Source organism: Pinus tabuliformis, chromosome 4_1 (assembly GCF_031772625.1).
Source record: "Pinus tabuliformis cultivar Carrire ecotype Pingquan chromosome 4_1, CPIR1, whole genome shotgun sequence".
In the NCBI taxonomy this organism is placed as follows: domain Eukaryota; kingdom Viridiplantae; phylum Streptophyta; class Pinopsida; order Pinales; family Pinaceae; genus Pinus; species Pinus tabuliformis.
In genome coordinates, this window is record NC_142303.1 from 548,118,953 (window position 1) to 548,125,502 (window position 6,550).

Below are 6,550 nucleotides of genomic sequence, written 5' to 3' on the forward strand. Positions count from 1 at the left end.
GAACTAACAACGACATTTCCAAGATGGAATCTAGCTCGATAAGCAGATGATTTAGGAGTCACTTTATAATTTTAATATAGTTTTCTTTTAAGGCAGGGCAATCATTTGGATCAATATATATACTAGCTCATCGACAATTTGATTCAGCAATCGATCAAATGGAAGCCTTTCTATACATTTTGTGGCCACATGCACTTCTTTTCTTGTGGACATCTTTTGTGTTGGTTGTTCTCTTAATTTCCATTAAGTTATATAGAGAAATACGATGCGATTAAGAACATTTCTACATCATAATAATAATAGCATTGTTTAATAGGTGACCAAACATAAAGATATATTAGCAGTGAATGTCGACCCATTATCCATGAGTTCCTCCTTTCTTTCGACCAAAGGTTGAACTTGCTCCACCTTACCAGTAGCGTTTCCTACCACTCTACCATTTTTTGTCCAATATGGACCAAATTTGACTTTTGGCATTGCATGATAGTTATCAGCGAAATAACCACTTTACCTACATTGCCTCTATAAAATTGACCTGCCCCAAATGAATGTGAATAAGAATATGGGAGATAGTCATATTATTTAGTGATCCTTCCTTATTCGTTGTATTTAAATGTTTGCATGGTTAGTGTTATTTATGTCCCACTTTGATTGTCATTCTATCAAATGTTACCTTCTAGCCTCGTTCATGTGCAACATCAATTTCAAGGGTTTTACGTCTCACCTCCATCATAAACATAGCATGAGAAAGCTACTATGCCCTCTTCGAATCAAAGCTGAAATGCAATATTATTTCCATTACTTCTATAGCATATTCAATCTTCCAAGGTTTCCATGAAGCATTTACGCAATTGACCGACTTGTTTGGATTTATTTCTTGGATTGTATTGGAGTCCATAATGTATGTATGACCATGTATGAAAAGTCCTCCAAAAAAATATTCGCTCAATCCCATAATGAAAGTGCATTCAAATATGCAATTTGTCCAATATTGTAGGAAAATCATCCAGAGTAAGAAGGTGTTAGGGTCCTCTAATTTTTATAGGATCGTTTGATTATAGATAATTATTATTATGTTTGAAATGTTGTAAATAATATTTCCTTCTGCAAATTATTTCCAAAGTGACACCAAGTATTAAGATTTAGGCTTAGAAGTAGCTTTCCAACAGTATATCATGCACTCAAACCCAATTCCCGGATCAAAGGCAAGAGCAAGTTGAAGTATGCACCATAAAGCAAAGAAGAAGGCATAAGTGAGAAATCATTTATTTTGAAGTATTAAAATAAATTCAAAAAATAAATGAATAATCAAAACTCTAAAAAACATGAAAAATTCATTTATTCATTATACGTCACCCAAAATCCAAAAGTCAAAGCCTATGGCCCACCCCGCACTCATGCATTAATTCCCCCAACATTAAAGGCATAGAGATGTGTGCATTTTATAATCCATGGTTATGAATATGCTTCGAACAGACATTTAACCAAAAGGGGTCATAAAAGTGGTTTTCACTTTTACTCGCCTTTACAGCTGTCACCCTCAGGTGAAACCAATGTTATGTAGATGGGAGGTTAAATGAAAGAGATCAAACTAAACCTGATTTTAGAGGAAATTCAAGGATGGAAGGCTAAGTGGGTGAAATGAAATGACGGGCAAATGAGTAAAATATTTTTACAGCTACAGGAAAAGGAAATTTATGGGCACAGGAAAATAAAGTGATGAGAGGAAATAAAAAGGAAATTTTGCAATTGTATGTTCATGAAAGTAATGCACAAGTGAGAAAAATAGGGAGCCTCATGTAAACGTGTTTTACACATAAGGGGACAAGTAAAAATGAGTTTTTAGAGAGAAGCAAGATATTTTTGTTTTTACATGGATAAAAGTCAATATAAATGTTTTACTAGCCATGGATTTACAAAAAACAACACATGGTTTTGCAAATCCATCCAAAGATATACAAGAGTAAAACGACATTTACAAGGGAAGGTAAAAAGAGAAACAAGACATGGTTTTTGAAAACAACACATGGGTTTCAAAAGGGAAGAGAAACAACCCATGGATTTTTGAAACAATATCTGGATTGGAAAACATGATGGATTTATAAATCATTCTAATAAATACGTTGAATTTTGAATTATGAATTTGATTTAAATATTTGTAAATATTAATTTAAATATATTATTTAAATCCAAATATTTTGTGACAAAACAAAGTATTTAAAAGATGATGGATAAGACTATGCACATACAACAACGAGATTAAATAAACATCACTGCATATTCAACACAACTGTTTAGAACATAACGTAGTGGAATAGAAAGACATCGAGACACATCTTTTTTAGATAGTTTAATCTATTTTCATACATTTTTGTAATAAAATCTTGAATTCTATTTCAAGATATTTCTTTTAGATATTCGTACTAAATATTGATTTTTTAAAATCAAGATATTTTTGTTAAGTTTAATCTATTTTCATACCTTTTTGTAATAAAATCTTGAATTTTGTTTCAAGATATTTCTTTTAGATATTTGTACTAAATATTGATATTTTAAAATCAAGATATTTTTGTAAACAAGTTATAAATACTTCAATTTTTTAAGTAACAGAGCTTGGTTTTTGAACAAAAGAACACTATTATATATTGTTGAAGCATCAGTGGATTTTCCAAGTAATACAAAAGCTATTTCACAGGATACTAGTGTAAGTTGTGATGAAGTGCATCTATCATCTTATGTGTTTATATTTCTCTGTTTATAGCACATAGTTGTTTTCAGATCTGAATTATTCAATGGATAAGTAAATGACAAAATTTGTTTAAATATAAACTTTGCACCCGAATAATCTCAATGTTTTCTTTTGATCTTTAAATATAGAATTCAGGTAACAATGATCTATATTTAAAGTGAACCTTAATTTGTTCTTCCTTCCTCATCTCATAAACTAAAAGAATCCATTCGGTTTGGCTACCTTGCCCTATGAGATCTATCTGTAAATACTGCAGTAAATCTGTATTTTATGTAACAGACTCCATAGCCCAATGGTAATCTAATTATCAACCAACCATTCAAGTACAAATCAAACCCCAAACTTCATAGTTAGCCTAATATTCAATCCAACAAAGTTAAATCTTACAGAGGGAGCCCTCTTTGAAGCTGGCAAGACTAGATCCCAGCTTTCAAAGTTGGTTTGTGGTTACCATTATGATTTTCTTCTACAACCTTAGAAAATTACTGAGTGCTCATAGAAGGAGCAAGATCTTCTTGTTTATAGTCTGAAAGGTATTTATTTTCAATTACAACTTTCCCAAAGTTTGAAGCAATAGTTGATGCTGAAAGACCAATTGTTGAAGAATTCAAACAACCATAGATATCTCCAACAAGTATGTCCACATCACGATTGTCTCCTCCTTAGCTAAGTTCCAGTATCTCATCACTCTTACACTCTCAAACATTGGCTCAAACCCAAAAATGTACCACCTCCTAACCTTTGTTCCACTTACCCTCTAGAATTTTCCATATCCATCCACCTTGATCATGCTGGCACCAGAGCCAATATTGAAAACAAGAAATGGAAATAAATCAATATGGTCAATATGAAAAATTCCTTGTGACCTTCCATGTGGGTAAATGCTTCATGTGAGATTGCCTTCAACAAAGCATTCACTCTTGCAACAAGACAATCCATCTCATCTTCCTTATCCAAACAAACTCCCATCTTCTCTTTGAATGCATATACAAATATATATGCCCTATCCCTTATGGCCTTGATTATGGTATTTCTTGGGTCATACTCCTCACAAGTCCATGCATTCAAAATTTTTCCTGACCCCATTCATGTAGGATGTTTGATGAATTAGGATCAAATTCAAGATTTTTAGTCAATTCTTTAATAGGCTTTATTTTCTAAAGCAACCAAAATCTTTGGCCATTACAAAATATCTGTGAAAACACATTGCGAGAAAATAACTATCATGGACACAATATGATCTCACTGCTATGGCAATTATTATATTTTGATGACTTCCAAAATTACAACATTTAATGTTTCTTTCACTTGAAAGCATGTTTGTGCACAAATGAAAATATTTCAATGGCTTATATGAGAAATGCAGAGGTGATATTTACAAACTTGAATATTGAATTTGAATGCAAAATAGAGTAAAAAAATTGCAAGCTCAAACTATTGGAGTAAACTAGTTTTAACTATATACATTTGTAAAACTCTAAAATAAACCTTTAAGAGATTCAACCAATACAAATGATAAGAATGCTTCAAATGTATTTCTTGAAAGAGCGATATGCAATGCAATATGTGAATATTTGAAGACATAATTCTTAATACGTGGAAAAACATTTCCCTCAAATGAATTTAACATTCAAGCATATGAATTTGTTAGAAAATTGTATATTATAGAGCAATGGAACACATAAAATATTGTAGAAATATAAACACAGAAAAAGTATAAAACAAGAGAGGCATAGATATACGTGGTTCACCCAGTTTGGGCTACGTCCACGAAGAAACAACCAGTCCTTATTTTTATATTATCCAACAAACTGAAAAGATACAACCTACAGCAGATCCATTGTAACTTCCTCTTCGCTCTCAATCTCCTCTCTCTTCCTCACTCAGAATACAAATCTACATAGACGCAATACAATTCCCTCATATATAGCGAGGGGTTGCCTTCTAAGGCAAAAAACCCTAAATTAAACATAACTGCTACAGTCAGATCTCCGCCTAATGAACGGCCTAGATTGACTACGAAATTACAACATTTTACAAGGCAATTTTACATCTATTCTTAGCTTCGGGGGCGCTGCCCCCGATCTCACCGCCGGGGGGGTGCTCCCAAAAGATCGCAGCTGCCCCCCCTGGCCCCCCCTGCAACGAATATTTTATGGGTGGCGTTGTCTCCCCATTTCGAACTGGGGTCCAATGCGGCGATACTTTTGAATACAAAAGATAATCAGGCTCCACACCCCACAATCTCCCACTTGGAGATTGATTATAGCAACTCCGCTGCTGCTTCATTTGCTAGACAATGACTCCACTTTAGACCTGGCTATTTCTAATCTTCTTCATCATACTTGAAGACCAATTGAAATTGAGCAGGTTCTTAGTTTCTCGCTGGTTACAACTTTTGTTAACATATCTGCAGGATTCTAGCTAATGTGTATCTTTTCCAACTTCAACTATCCATCTTCCAATGTTTCCCGTATGAAATAGTATTTGAGTTGTATATGCTTAGTTTTGGAATGAAATGTAGAGTTCTTTGCAAGATGTATGGCACTCTGGCTGTCACTGTATAACCTGCCCAACTCCTACTTCTTACCCAATTCATCCAGAAACCTTTGTAACCAAATCATTTCTTTACTAGCCTCTATAACAGTAACATACTATGCTTCTATTGTTGAGAGTGTAATGACACTTTGCAGTTTTGAGACCCAACTGATAGTTGTTCCACCTATAGTAAACACATACCCTATTGTGCTCCTCCTGTTATCTCTATCACCTGCCATATCTGCATCAACATATCATTGTAGAGAAATGTTTGAACCACCAAAGAATAATGCTTGATTTGTGGTACCTCTCAAATACCTGAGAATCCACTTCACCGCCATCCAATGTTATTTTCCTGGATTGTTCGCGTACCTGCTTACAACTCCCACTGCATGTGCAATATCAGGCCTTGTGCAGACCATTGCATACATTAAACTTCCAACTGTTGATGCATATCGAACTTTAGACATATAATCCATGTCTTCTTGGGTCTTTGGGCACATCTCCTTATTAAGTTTGAAATGGCTAGCAAAAGGTGTACTAACTGGTTTTGCATTGTGCATATTAAATCTTTTCAACACCTTTTGTATGTACTCATTCTGAGACAATGTTAATTTGCAATTTTTTTTGTCTCTAGTTATTCTCATTGCAAATGAGTTTGCCAATTTTCTTTTGAGCACATTTATCTCCTGCATGTTCGAACCCGCAACAAGCATTTCATCTACATACAATAACAATATAATATAGCTGCCATCATTTTTCCTTTTGAGATAAACACAATGATCAGAGTGACATCTAGTATAACCTTGTTCAGACATAAACCTGTCAAATTTTAGATACCACTGCCTTGGAGCCTGTCCTGTTTTAAGCCATACAAACTCTTCTTCAACCTGCACACTAGTTTCTCCTTCCCTTTTACCTCATATCCTTGTGGCTGCTACATATATATCTCTTCCTCCAAATCCCCATGGAGAAAGGTTTTCTTTACATCTAACTGGTCAAGATGCAAATCTTCAACTGCTACTAGACTTAAAATAGTTCTGATTCAAGTCATTTTAAAAACAGGAGAAAATATTTCATCAAAATCAATACCTTTCTTCTGTGCAAACCCCTTCACCACAAGTCTAGCTTTGTACCTTTTTCTATCTCCATCTTCTTCCTTCAACTTGTAAACCCATTTATTCTGTAATGTTGTTTTACCTGCAGGAAACCTGACTAAGTCCCAAGTCTGGTTATGTGCTAAGGAGTTCATCTCTTCTTTCA

At 34.1% G+C, this 6,550-nt stretch overlaps 1 pseudogene; it reads right to left on the reverse strand.

The window, feature by feature from the left end:
- Positions 1-945: 945 nt before the first annotated feature.
- Positions 946-3,835, reverse strand: LOC149177010 (pantothenate kinase 1-like; annotated as a pseudogene).
- Between the last annotated feature and the right edge of the window lie 2,715 nt (positions 3,836-6,550).